The following is a 15,805-nucleotide window of genomic DNA, read 5'->3' as shown; positions in this document are numbered from 1 at the left end:
ATGCCCGGTATGTGATTCTGAATTTTCAGATACAAATATCAAGATGAAACACCATTCTCATACAGATGGTAAATTCAAAATGGCCCTGTGTAATAGCTGTAATATTAAAATCAAGAGACCAAGATTTGTCCCCATATTTTGCCATGGAGCATCAAATTATGATTTTCATCATTTGATCAGATATGAGGCGTTTGACAAGCAGAATTTAAATATTTTAGCTGAAAATGATGAAAAATATATTGCTATTAGCAAAATAATTAAAGTTAATGGTGTTCCTATTCACATAAGATTTCTTGATTCTTACAGCATTTTATCTGCTAGCCTGGCTACACTGGCCACTCAATTATCTGATGATCAATTCAAAATTACATGTGCCTTGTTTCCAAATCAAGACCTGAAATTAATTAGGCGGAAGGGTGTATATCCATATGACTATGTTACAGATTTTTCTAAATTTGATGAGTGTTCTTTGCCACCACAAGAAGAGTTTTACAGCAAAATCAGAGGATCTGGAATCACTGATGATGATTATCACCATGCCCAATTGATGTGGAACAATTTAAAATGCCAGACATTTGGTGATTATCACATGGCATATTTAAAACTTGATGTGACCCTCTTAGCTGATATATTGCAGGCATTCAGAAAATCTTCTATGCAAAATTATGAACTGGATCCAGTGTATTTTTACAGTGCCCCAGGCCTAGCATGGTCTGCAATGTTTTTAAACACTAAAAAGCATTTGGATCTGATCCAAGATCAAGATATGTATCTGTTTATGGAGCAATGTATAAGAGGGGGGATGGTGCAATGCTCTCAGAGATATGCCAGAGCAAATAACAAACATATTTCAGATTATAATCCAGCATTGCCATCAAATTATATACTGTATGTAGATGCCAACAGCCTGTATGGTTATGCCATGATGCAAAAACTGCCATATGCAGGGCTTGAATGGGTTGAAGATTTCAATATTGAAGATCTTCAGGACTTTGATGACAGTGACTATGGTCTCTTCTTAGAGGTTGATCTGACAATTCCTGATGATTTACACAACAAATTTTCTGATCTGCCCCCAATTCCTGAGGTTCAGTGCTCACCTGGCTGTAAACAGAAGAAATTGATGATGACTCTGGAGCCAAAACAGGGCTATGTCATATATTACAAAAACCTCCAGTTCCTGATGCATCATGGTGTCCAAGTGACCAAACTTGGCAAAGTTTTGAGGTTCAGGCACTCAAGATGGTTGAAACCATATATTAATACAAATACAGAGCTTCGAACATCTGCAAAAAGCCAATTTGATAAATCTTTGTTTAAATTGATGGTCAATTCTGTATATGGCAAAACAATTGAAAATGTCAGAAAACATACCGATGTTAAAATAATTACTGACCCCAGCCTGAGCAAAAAATTGGTTGCAAAGCCTAATTTCAATTATAGAAGAATTTATGATGAAAATATGGCACTTTTCAACATGAAAAAAACAAAGATTAAGTTTGATAAACCTATTTATGTAGGGGCTGTGATATTGGAATTGGCCAAATCACATATGTTAAAATTGTATTATGATGTGCTGAAACCTTTTTATGGTGATAGTGTAAAATTGATGTACATGGACACTGATAGTCTTGTTCTTGATATTAAAACAGAAGATGTTTATAAAGATATGTCACAGACTGAATTGCTTGAATATTTTGATACCAGTGAACATTCAAAGATTCAACCCCACAACAAAAAGGTGCCTGGCAAGTTAAAAGATGAGACACTTGGTGATGTTATTGTGGCATTTGCTGGGTTAAGAGCCAAGATGTACAGTTTTGAGACATGTAGTGGTGCTGTTGCCAAAAAAGCCAAGGGCATTGGCAGAGTAACTGTTGAAAAAGAGCTTGAATTTGAAATTATAAAAATTGTCTCAAATCCCAGAGTTTAATCAAAACATCAGAATCCAGAATTCAGAGTGTGGATCACTTATTGACTACAAATATTGTAAGAAAAGTGGCTCTGGACCCACATGATGATAAGAGATGCATTTTATCATGTGGCATACATACTTTACCATGGGGTCATTGTGATTTGAAAAGTGGGAAACAATGCCCAATCACAGAGCATGATTTGAAATAAATAAACATGCCTATGAACTTATTTGGGTTCAAAAAACAAGGTATTATGGACCTGCCAACACCACAAGCCTCTCCTCATATAATATCTAAACTGAGTGCTTTGTTAATTATTCATCTGAACAGCATACTTACAGATGTTGATGATAAAACAGGCAAAATATTATACATATTTAACAATAATTTAAATCATTACCAATTACCTGTAGGTGGGCAATTACAATTTATTACAACCCCTGAGGGTGATGTTAAAATTTCAGTAGGGAGAAATATTTATAGAATTAAGCACTCAAACATGATTTCTGGCACTGTTTATACGGTTTCTGCTGGTGACTGCTTATATATTGAGGTCCCTGGATCATATGACAAGCTTATACCCTTTTTTATAGAATTAAGAATCAGATACTCTATAATAAATAACCACTAAACAAAATGCCTAATGATATTTTCGGCCATACAAGACATGAAGATCGCAGTGATGAGATTCTGATGCTTGATGTCAGAGTCAAGAAATTAAGAAGTGATTTACAAGCTTTACAAACTACACTCAATGCCAGTCTTCAATTAGAAATTACAAATTTGCAATCACAATGCATGGACCCTCTTCTTAAAATTGATTCTGAACTCAAATTGCTGCTTCAGAAATATACTGATTTGGCCACATTAGATAATTTTCAAAGTTTAGAAGAAGCTGTAGCAGCTCTTCAAGCCAAATTTAAGACCCAGGCTAACAACTCTGAGCAATTGAAACAGCAATTGGAAGAGCAGATAAATAATGTCCAGACACAACTCCAAACAATTGTCAAAAGCATAAAATCACAAGAAGATTTTGATCTAGTGATTTCCACTCTAAAAGAACAGATTCAATCACTCCAAATACCTAATCTGGATCCTCTGCACAATGCCATAGCCGAGGTTAAAGAAAAAATTGAGACACTTGAAAATTTTATGAACAATTTGCCATCTTCTGATGCTTTGAATGCAATAACTCGGAGTGTAGCAAATATTAAGCTGCAACTTGAAACATATGAAGATTTTGGAAAAATTCAAAGATCCATAACCCATCTTGAAGGTACAATAGCAGCAGTGCAAAGTGATTTGGCAAATGTACTAGAATCCCGATTGCCTGGGATTGTAGATACACTTGTCAGTGTCCAGCACCAAATCACAAAGCTTGAAAACCTCAACACTGAATCTGAACTATCTCATTTTCATCACTTGATAGATGATATCCAAACAAAACTTGAAATTTTACAACAATCCACACCCTCTCAGGCAGATATAGCTCTGCTCCAAAATGCTATGCAAAATGTGGCTGATGCTTCTGAATTAAACAATGTGAAATTGGCACTTGAATTTTTGCAAAATACAGTATCAAATTTGCCTACATCACAGGAACTTTAAAATATTAAGAGAGCAGTGAATAGGATATTGAAATCAGAAGATATCAAGAATATCCAGGCAGAGATCAAACATCTCACTCAGACAGTGGCCACTCTTCCAACAAATCAACATATTAATGAACTGCATGCCCTATTTGAGGATATCAGAAGACAGGTCCATGATCTTACTGCTCAAAATTCAAAATTGGAAATTGTTGAAAATTTGCTACAAATTGTAGCTAATATCAAACAACAGCTAGGGACCATGGAATCCAATCAAGCAAATGCTCTGTCTGTTTTTGCCACCCAGCTTCAAGAAATTGTGCAACAATACAAAAAACTTGCTGTTGACATAAGAATCAAGCCTGGGCACGATGAGATTGTTAGGACCATCAATGAGCATCTTCAATCTGTAACAAGCAGATTGCTCACAGCAGAAAAGGAAATAACAGGCATAATCGAGAATCCAAAACATTCAGTAATTCTTGAATTGTACAGCATCCCCAACAAAGAATATGATTCTCCATTTACACCAGGTGGCAAAATATATATGCTGTCCCCTGCACAATTTTATTACCAATTTTTTGTTGGGGGCACATTGAGACCAACCAAGATCAAATATTGGCTACAGCCACAGGCACACCACTACCCTACCTTATCAATAACAAATGCTGATAACAAAGTGAAAATCACCAGTGTGGAATTAGAGGATTTTACAGATCCCAATACATTAGAAACAGCCTATGTTGAAGATGATGGCTCTCTGGAATTTAAAATACATATTGGAGACAAATTATATTTAGAAAATCCTGCAGTATCAGCTGCTGAACACCCCATAGTTGCAATATTCTTGTTTACATATTATGTCTAGAAAAATTATTGTTGATGAATTACACAGACAGGCCAGACATAATTTTAAGAGACTCCCAGTAGTCACAAAGGGCATAGATGATTTATGGCAAAGCGACTTGATTGAAATGGCAAGTGGACAGTTGAAAAACTTAGACAAAATCAACAAGGGCTACAAGTATCTACTCACTGTTATAGACACATTTTCAAAATTTGCCTGGGCTGTGCCACTCAAATCCAAGACTGGAAAATGTGTTACAGAAGCCATCAGGACAATCATCAATCAGAGTGGAAGATCACCGCGCTATTTGCAAACAGATAATGGCAAAGAATTTTATAATTCAGTGTTTCAACAATTTATTAAAAGCCAGTCAATACAACATTATTCGAGTTACAGTGACCTCAAGGCCTCAATTGTAGAGAGATTCAACAGAAACTTAAAAAATCTTATGTATAAACAATTTACACTTCAAGGTAATTATAAATGGATTAATATTCTTCCAGAACTTCTACAAAAATATAACAACTCTGTCCATTCCACAATCAACATGAAACCCTCTGAAGTAACTTCATCTGATGAGCAAAAATTGATCAGCACTGTTTATTATCCTAAATACCAGCCAACAACAAGAAAGGCCAAATTCAAGATTGGTGATCAAGTAAGAATCAGCAAATATAAGCACTTATTCAAAAGAGGCTTTACAAGAAACTGGAGCACTGAATCATTTACAGTGGTTCAAATTAAACCTGGGACCCTTAACACATATATAATAAAGGATCACCGAGGAGAAATTCTCAAAGGCAGGTTCTATGAACAAGAGCTCAGCAAAACTAAACAGCCTGACACATATCTCATAGAAAAAATCATCCGCAGAAAAGGCAACAAGTTACTTGTCAAATGGCTAGGACTTCCAGAACACAGCTGGATCGATGCAAACAAAATAATAATATGAACACCTGGGATGTTATAAAAAGGCTGCCAGAACCTGAACAGCAGAATAAGAGAAATGGCAAATTGCTGCCTGAAAATATTAGGTGACTTATTGTTGGGCCATCTGCTTGTGGTAAAACTACACTAATGGTTGATAATTTTTTATTGGCACCCAACTGGTTAGACTGGAAAAACAGGAGCTAAGAGCTTGGAACAATTAAAATATCAGCAGCTGATGAAGCTATATGATGGATTGGATATTGCCACCTTTGAACCAGATGTTAAGCCACTTGATGAATGTCTCGATACTTCTGTTGTTGTGTTTGATGACATTATATTGGATAATCAAAACAAGGTTAGAAATTTCTTTACACAGGGCCGACACAAAAATATTGATTGCTTCTACCTGGCACAGACTTTTTCAAAAATACCCAAGCAAACTGATCCGTGACAACAGCAATTTTATATGTGTGTTTCATCAAGACCATACCAACCTCAAACACATACATGATGAATATGTAGGTGGGGACCTGAGCTACAATGATTTTTCTAAGTTTTGCAGCTGGTGCTGGAACCAGGACAGTTATGGGTTTGTCACAATTGATATGACAAGAACACCCAATAGTGGCAAATACAGAAATAAAATCAACAATTTTCTAGACATTGAAACATAAATAAATAACCATGAAAAGGCCAATCATTGATGATCTTAAATTAAGAGATTATCTTGTAAAAAGATTTAAGGGATGGAAATCAGAGAACCGAGGAATTTATGAAAAACACAAACAAACAGAACAGCCTATAATTGATGCTATTGGTGAATTAGGTAAGAATATCAAAACTGTTACAGAGCAAAATCAAAACTTGATCACAGAGCTTGTACCTGTAGCTGCAAGAAACATATTAGATTATCCATTCACCCCACTTTCCAGTATTCATACACCTAGTCCTATTGCTCCTAGAAGAATTGAAGCTACTCAGGATCCTATTGAATTGGGTCTTCTTGCTCAAAAATATTTAACCACACCTAATGACAATAAAGATGAGGTTTTTGGCTTATATGCTGACACAGAGCTTGATGGTAGCATCATACATAGAATTGGCAATTTCAGAGTAACATTTATGGGGGATGATCTGATTGTTTATTCAGAATCTCATCTTGGAGAAAAAGGTGCTTTTGTTAAGTACACCGGCACACCTGGATTATGGGAACTGATGACTAGGAAAAGGCCTGGCAGCTATACAGATCAAGATTATGAATATTACAAAGAAATATTAATAAAATCAGATGCTCTATACCAGAACAATGATCCCACACAAAAAAGAGTCAAGTCGAGCAGTGGAGCAAAATACAATAATTTAAGCAAGCCCATATGGTCACAGATCAAGACTGGCAGTGGAATCAAACAATACAACACCCTGCCTAAAGAATTTGTCTGGGTTGATGATGTCAGGAAACTTGTAGATAGGTTATTGGTGATAGCTGGGGAGGAAAATGCTGGGAACCACAATTTTTACAATGAAAAGGTTGGAATTATGGACATGATAAGCACAAAATTGTCTAATTTTATAGTGAATGACACTAAGGGGATTGGATATCTTATAAAAATTATTAATACTCTACCACCTAAATTTTGGAATATTTCTGAGGGTCGGGGCCTTGTTAATGACATTATAAACAAGCTGCCATTTGAACTACACATTCCAGGCTATCAGTATTGTGGTCCAGGCACAAAACTGGATCATAGATTAAACAGAGGGGATCCTGGTGTTAATCCCTTAGATGCTGCTTGTAGAGACCATGACATAGCATACAACACACATTCTGATCTTGACAAGAGACATGTTGCAGACAAGAAATTAGAAGAGGCTGCATTTGGTAGATTTGTAAGCAAAGATGCTTCTTTAAGTGAAAAAAAGCAGCATTGGGAACCACCATAGCTATGAACACCAAACAAAAATTGGGGTGGGGGTTGTGAATATGTATATAATAAACCTACAATGAAGGCCAAGGGTGTTATGTATCAAATACCTTATGCAGGTCTCAAATCTCTTAAAACTATTGACAGTCTTTTGACCAAAAAACAGCGCAAGAAACAAAATTCTTGTCTTGCAAAGGGGCATGGTATGAAATTGTTACTTAGTACCCCCCAATTAAAAAAATACAGCAATCAAGAAAAAAATCACATGTGGGGGGATTTATATTTACCATCCCTGCCATCTTAGCTGCTCTCGGGGCTGTTGGGAGCTTGGCTGGGGGATCAGCCGCCATAGCAAAAACAGTAATAGATGCCAAGAAAAATAGGGCAGAATTATATGAGCAGAGGCGCCATAACCTGGCCATTGAGAAACAAGGCAAAGGTGTTAAAAGAGCCATGAATAAGTTTAAAAAAAAACAAGAGCCGCTTACAAACCAAGATATTGAAGCTTTAATCAAGCCACTGGGCATCAAAAATTTTAGAGGTGTGTACATGTCTGATTCTTTGCCAGAACAACCACTCAACAAAGAGTGTGGCATTGTTAATTTGGATAAGTACAAAAATCAGGGCACTCACTGGATTTGTTATCTTAAATATTTAAAAAATGAGGCATTTGTGTTTGATTCATTTGGAGGTGTTCCACCTGAAAATTTAATAAAATATCTAAATTCAGCTAATCTTTATTACAATAATGCCCGTGTTCAAAACTTCAAAGATGTTAATTGGAGACATTTGTGTTTATCTGTTCTTAGATATATGTCTCAAATAAATAAACCATCAATTGAAGATTTTCAAAAAGCCTTGTGGTATCTGAAACATCATGGGGGTATTTCATCTCACCAGCCAAAATTCAATATTGAAACTCAAATTGCATTATGACATAGTATATCCCAAAACAATAGCTCTCAGAGCATTTTATGGCATGTACTTAATCCCTAATATTACACACCACAACAACACAATTGCAGTTGGGGATCAAAAAATTGTCATCACTCCAGGGCAATATAATCTATCCACTCTAAATGCTCAATTACCCAGAGGTGTAGTGTTAAGTCAAAATTCTGTCACTCACAGAGTAGAAATTGTATCTGCCACAGAAACAGTGAATCTGGGTACTATAGGAGAGCTGTTAGGCTTTGAGAACAACACAAAATTTGAACCAGGCATCAAACACACTGCTATTAATATACCTAAATTCTTAGCCATAGAGACTCTGAATATTCACTGTAATATGGCAGAGGGTATGATCACCAAATCAAATGGCATAGGCACTCACAAACAAACTGGGATCATTGCAACATTCAAACCTAATTCTGAATTCATGGAGCCCATCATCTACAATCCATCCCCAACATTATATTTTCCTGTGTGTCATAATAGAATAGATTATATTGAATTGATGGTCACTAATGAAAAAGAAGAATTAGTTGATTTTGCTGGAGCCACAACAACTGCTATCATAGAGATTAATATTTAAATAAAAATACATACAAGAAGAAAATGGAAAATATTGAGAGTTATGAGCTACAATCATTCCCCCCAAACAGGAGGACATTTGCAAATTTAAATTAACCCAACACACAGATTGAGGTTGATCTTGATGTAGGGGATGGATTTATACACCCCCACAGAGCAGATCTATACATCAAATTTGATGCTGTAAAACTCGATGGTACCGATTATCCGGCAAATTCAAATCTAGGACTTGTAGACAATTTTGTGCCGCATCTATTCTCTGAAATTGAGATCAGAAAGCATGGTGTTGTTATAAACAGAGTGGATTATCCCGGCATTACCTCCACAGCTTTGGCCACACTAAAATTATCCAAAACCGAGGCTTCTTACTACAAAATAGGTGGATTTGAGGCTGGTGATAAAATTATATCTAAAAGCCACACAGTGCTGTTCCCTATGCGCCTGTTGCCAGGATTCTTTTCGGATTACAAAGATATTATGTGGAAGGGTGGTTTAAGAATCACATTTAGAAGAGCTGCAAATGATAACAATGCTTTGATGAGGTACAGTGCATTAAACCCTACAGGGGAAGCTCTGCCTAATACCCTACCTGATGAGGGCAAATGCATTATTCAGACTATGGAGCTAAGAATTCCAGTTCTTGAATATGAAGCCAGTTATGCTCTTAAATACGAAGCTGATATAATAAAAAATCCACAGATTCCCCTACAATTTTATACATATCAATGTGTACAGAAGCCCGCAACTGGTACTTATTATGAGTTTGATGCTACAAATTCATTCTCCAGTATTCAATACGACATGCCTGATTTTGTAGTGGTATTGTTTCAGACTGGAATTACAATAATCAGGAAAAAAATTCAAGCAAATTTGATAACTGCAACATCAAGAACATATATCTTAAAAATGGCAGAAATGAGGTCTTTCCTAGAGAAAATTACAATTTAGACATGTCCAAGAATGATTTCCTCAAATTATATGAGGCATTTTCGGCTTTCAAAAGAGTCACTACAGGCAATACTGACATGTATTACACACCAGATGAATTCCAGGCACAGAGACCCATGTTTGTAATTAACACTTCAAAAAGGAAACAAGTTGTGGTTAATAACAGGACAAACATTAAAATTATCTGTGAATTCCATGAGGCATTACCTGATGACACCATATGTAGTGTTATTCTCATAGGAGAAAAATCATATGTTTATGATGTATGAATGAGAGGGTCACAGAGCAATTCTAGAAGAATTGCATTGTTTTAATATTAGATAAACAAATTGAAGCTGGTATCCAATTGAACTTAAACCAGAAGTAAATATGTGTGGGTGGGTATGGGTTTTAGCTTAATTTTAAGTGTAGGCAAAAAAATATCAATTTTTGACAAGTTTATGGACAAAAATCTGGCTGATGCAACTTTTGTAAGTATGGGCAAATCAATCTGAGGGGGCTCATCATTTGTACACTGTAGTTTCAGGGCATTTTTACAAAAATCTTGGATTAGACAGGGTTCCACACTTGGCCGATTGGGGCATATGCCCGATTTGCCATTGTTTTAAGTGTGAGCAAATCAATCTGAGGGGGCTCATCATTTGTTGTGCTGGTTATATAGCCAATACAACTACTCGATGATCCAGGAACCGAAGCTTCTACTTCCAAACAAGTTAAATTATCCGATGAACGAAAACCAATTAGATCTGCATTCAACTGTCATATTCAGGATTTCTCTTTTACTTCGGAACCAAGCTGCGACATTCTTAGTTTCTTGCGTGAAACGAAAACATCTGTACTAACTATTTTAAAAAATAAATTGGAAAATAATTCCATAAAAGTATACGTTGATCTATTTTCCGAATACGAAAAACTCGATGGTACAACAAGAGTCTTTTATCATCGAACAAGAAACCAGGCTCTTCATGTGGCGGACGTCGATAATTTGGAAGAATTTTATTCTGATCTTTCAAATGAGCTGGTTAAGAAACATGACGATTTCGAGGCTAAAGGGTCGGGATGTTCTCTGTGTGGAAGTTCTCACACGTTAACTCTCTACGTGAACCAATTCTCACCTCTTCGCGCATCCAGCTACGTTCCTCTTCCACCGAACATTCAACACAAGAGGACTGTGTTAAATATACAGAACAGCGATAACAAGTGTTTTCTTTGGTGTGTGTTGGCGGAACTTCACCCGATTCATTGGTCAAATAATCCAGAACAGGTTTATCATTACAAGCAGCATGAACCTGAACTGGAAAATGCAATGGCTGGCATCGAATACCCGATGACCATTTCTGATATATCAAAATTCGAAACACGAGCACCAGATGCAGAAGGAAAACTATTAATCATCAACGTGTATTCCTATACGTTGGATAAACATGTCGTGCATCCCGTCAGGATAAGCGATGTCGACGATGATGATGCTCGTGTGATTAATCTTCTAATTTCAAACGACAGTGTTCACCATTACTGTCTCATTCGTTCACTATCACGTTTGGTCAGAAGTCAAACTACCAAGTATGCAAACAACATCGAAGTTTTCCCGAGATGCCTAACCACATTCAACGATAAAAAACAAGTCGATTATCAAAATTACACCGGACGTCAGATTGCTATCGATAAACTAGTTCAACATAAAATTTATTGCGGCAAACAACAGACAGGTTCGAATGTTGATGCCCGAAAAGAACGAAGTGGAAGAATTCAAAATGCACAAGGCATTGTTGGAACATCCGGCCATCATTGTTGCTGATTTCGAGGCGTTCCTCAAACCACTCTCATACTGCGATCCGGATCCCGAAGTTTCTTCCACCACACCTTACCAGCTTCACAAACCAAACAGTTTCGGTTACGTTGTCGTGCGACAGAATAAAATAGATGAACCGTACGTATACCGAGGAGCCGAGGGTGAAATAATACTGGGTGAAATCGAGCAGCGGTGAGAAGTACAGGACTCTCATCAAACCGATTTGGAACGATTTGAAGAGTGGAAGCGGCGTCAAACGCTACAACACGTTACCCAAAGAATTAGTTTGTGTGGACGATGTGAGGAAACTCATCGACCGATTGTTAGTGATAGCCGGTGAAGAGAATGCAGGCAATCGTAATTTCTACAACGAGAAGGTTTGCATCGTGGACATGATCAGCACGAAACTTTCCAACTTCATCGTGAACGACGACGAGGGCATAGGTTACCTGATCAAAATTATCAACACGCTGCCTCCGAGATTCTGGAACGTGGCCGAAGGAAAGGGACACGTGAACGACATCATCAACAAGTTACCTTTCGAGATGCATTTACCTGGCTACCAGTACTGCGGTCCGGGTACCAAACTCGAGAAAAGATTGGAGAGAGGAGACAAGGGTGTGAATCCGTTGGACGCTGCATGCAAAGATCACGACATCGCTTACAACACTCGCACCGATCTGGATGCACGTTACGAAGCAGACAAGAAATTGGAGCATGCCACTTTCGAAAGATTCGTCAGCAGAGACGCTTCTTTGGGAGAAAAAGTTGCAGCACTGGGCACCACCATCGCCATGAACACGAAACAAAAATTTGGATGGGGTATATAAATAACATACAGTAAAAAAAAATAATAACAACATGTCTTGTATAACCGAATTACCGCCCGAACTGCAATGTAAAACACGCTTGCGAAGATGTAAGGAAACTTGTAATCATAGCAAGAACAACGCCGGCATTTTGTATCCCTTGTGAAATGGTTGTCAAGGATCATCTTCGGGAGATCAGTGGCATGAGGTGCGGTGATCTCGACACTCTTCTTTCAGCCGCAGGGGAAAAATTAAACGACAGGATGGACGAACTTCACGAGGCGAGGCAGGGAAGAAGACGATACACGGATGATTGGCGCAAGTCTAAACAGGAGACCGAAGAAATCATCGCGCACATCATCGCGTTTTCCGAAGCACGAACTTTCTTCCTCTGTGAAAAAAATAATAATAATATATACATGTAAAAAAAAACTTGATATATAAATAACACACATCGTGAAAAAAAATCTTCGGTATATAAATAACACACATTGTGAAAAATTAAAATTCTCTAACACACACACACTCTGAATTTATCTTCGATATGACTGACCTCCAAGCATTAAAAGAAATGCTAAATTTGTCAGTCGAGTATATAAAAATTCAGGAATTGGAAGTCGACAAACCTTACACGATAACTTCCGGTTCAATTGTTTCTACCCAGTATGGTCCCAAGGTGCGTCTGTTTCTCAACGGACAATACAGTCTATTTTTACCAGATCGATACGATAACATGTTATCCGACGAGAAGCTATCTATTTTAATCGAGAACAAAACTGGAATCTTGTGCAAGGGGACAAAGGAACTTCTTGGTAAGAAAACGAAGCACGTAATAGAATTTGTATAATCACAGACACCCCCTGAATATATATATATATATATATATATATATATATATATATATATATATATATATATATATATATATATATATATATATATAACATACCATGAAAAATGACAACTTGTATAACTCAACTTCCTCCCGAAGTGTTGCACAAAATATTTACGTTCACGTTCGACGGGGATGTAACTAAACTCATAGACTTGTGTAAAGTAACGCCAGAATTTCGCTCACCGTGCAAAATGATTTTCATGGATCACCTCCGAGAAATAAGAGGAATGAAAAAATGTTCCGATCCCGAGACTCTCTTTCGAGCTGCAGACAAAAAATTGATGATAGGTTAGACGAGCTGCACGAGTGGAGGCAGGTGAGAAGAAGATGTACCGAAGACTGGTACGCGTCGAATATTGAAACTGACGATCTTGTATACCACATGATAGTATTAGGCAAAGCAAAAACTTTTTTCTTTCCCAGACTGCATATATATAAATAACACACCGCCACCTATTCTCAGTTGTGTTGAGTGAGACGATATAAATAACACACCGGTAAACTTAGCGGGAAAAAAGTTGTTCTCTTTCCCAGATAACATAGCATCAAAAAAAATGAAGCCCAAGGGCGTAGTGTACCAGATACCATACTCGAATCTAAAAAATCTAGGTGCCCTGGATGGCTTACTCACCAAGAAACAACGCGAGAAGAAACGTTCTTTCTTGTCCAAAGGACACGGAATGAAATTTCTGCTCAGCACTCCACAATTGAGACGGTTGCAGCGTTCGCGGAAACAGCAAAAGATCGGAGGTTTCATATTCAGCATCCCGGCCATCCTGGCAGCATTGAGGGCCGTTGGAAGTTTGGCCGGCGGAAGTGCCGCCATCGCGAAAACCGTCATCGACTCGAAGAAGAACAAGGCGGAATTGGAAGAACAGAAACGTCACAACCTGGCCATGGAGAAGAAAGGGAAGGGCGTCATGAGAAAGTTAAAAAAAAAGAAACAGCACTCACCAACCGAGACATTGAATCTCTGATCAAACCATTACAAATCAAACACTTCAGAGGCGTTTTCATGTCCGACTCGTTACCTTCAACCGTTAAAAGAAGAGAATGTGGAGTAGTCAATTTGGACAGTCAAGAAAATCCAGGCACGCATTGGATATGTTACCACAAAAATGATAAATCATTCGTTTTCGATTCTTTCGGAGGTGTTCCACCTACAAATTTAGTCAATTATCTGAAAATGAACAAACCTATATACTACAACGACGAACGCATTCAAAATTTCGGAGACGTGAACTGCGGTCATCTCTGTCTCTTCATGCTCCCCTCTCTCCTTTTGGTTTCATGTTGTTTAATTATTATTATTTTTATTTTTCAGGGTATTTTTATTACAAACCCCACCCTAATTTTTGTTTTGTATTCATAGCAATGGTTGTACCCAACGCTGTTATTTGTTCACCCAAAAAAGCATCTCTGCTTGTTAATCTTCCAAAAGCTGCCTCTTCCAGTTTTTGATCAGCCACACGGCGATCATTCAGATCTTTGTGTGTGTTCTATGCAATATCATGTTCTTTACAAGCTGCATCCAGAGGATAAATACCACTGTCCTCTCTTTCTATTCGTTTCTCAAGTTTTGTACCAGGACCACAATATTGGTAACCATGTACGTATAACTCGATTGGAAGTTTATTAATAATATCATTCACTAAACCTCGACCCTCTGATATATTTCAGAATTTAGGAGGTAAAGTATTGATAATTTTAATTAAGTATCCTATACCTTTAGGATCGTTTACAATAAAATTAGCTAGTTTGTCACTATTCATGTTTACAATACCCATTTTCTCATTATGGAAATTATTGTTCCCAGCATTTTCCTCCCCTGCTTTAACCAGCAACCTCTCTATTAGTTTTCTCACATCGTTTACCCATACAAATTGCTTAGGTAGAGTATTGTATTGTTTTATACCACTACAGGTTTTTAGTTGATTCCAGATAGGTTTAATCAGATTGTTGTATTTATCCCCACTGCTCGATTTCACACGCTTTTGACTGGCATCGTTAATTTGGTAGAAAGCATCAGAGAGTGGCAAAATTTCAGAGTAACTTTGATAATCATCTTCTGTAAAATTTTTTGGTTGTTTTTTGTTATGAGCTCCCATAGGCCTACGGTACCAGGATATCTGGACCAGCTGTTTCTCCCACCCAAATTAATTTATATGTTATCCCCTTCAAATGTAACTTTAGATTTGCCAATTTTCCATACTACACCTTAATTTCCCCCCATAGTTGGATACAATCCAAATACTTCATCTTTTTCAAATTTTCCTGTACTCAGGTAATCCCTTGCCAGGGGACCCAACTCGATTTTCTCTGATTCTTCTATAGGTGCTTTAGCAGGTGGTTCCTTAAGTACCAGAGGAGTGTGGATAATAGAAATCTGCATAATTTTTAGCAGTAAGAGGTACCAATTCATTGATGAGATTTTTATTTTGTTCTGTAACACTTTTAATCTCTTTACCAAGACCACTAATTGTATCGATAATAGGTTGGTATTGACGTTTGTGTTGTTAATAAAAACCTCGATTCTTTGATTTCCAACCTTTGAAACGTTGGACAAGTACTCTCGTCATTTCGAATTATCTTCTATTTTGTGTGTCGTCATATTTATTTTTTGA

The sequence above is a fragment of the Lepisma saccharinum genome, chromosome 23 (assembly GCF_977018435.1).
Source record: "Lepisma saccharinum chromosome 23, izLepSacc3.1, whole genome shotgun sequence".
Classification (NCBI taxonomy): Eukaryota; Metazoa; Arthropoda; class Insecta; order Zygentoma; family Lepismatidae; genus Lepisma; species Lepisma saccharinum.
This window is presented reverse-complemented; position numbering follows the sequence as displayed.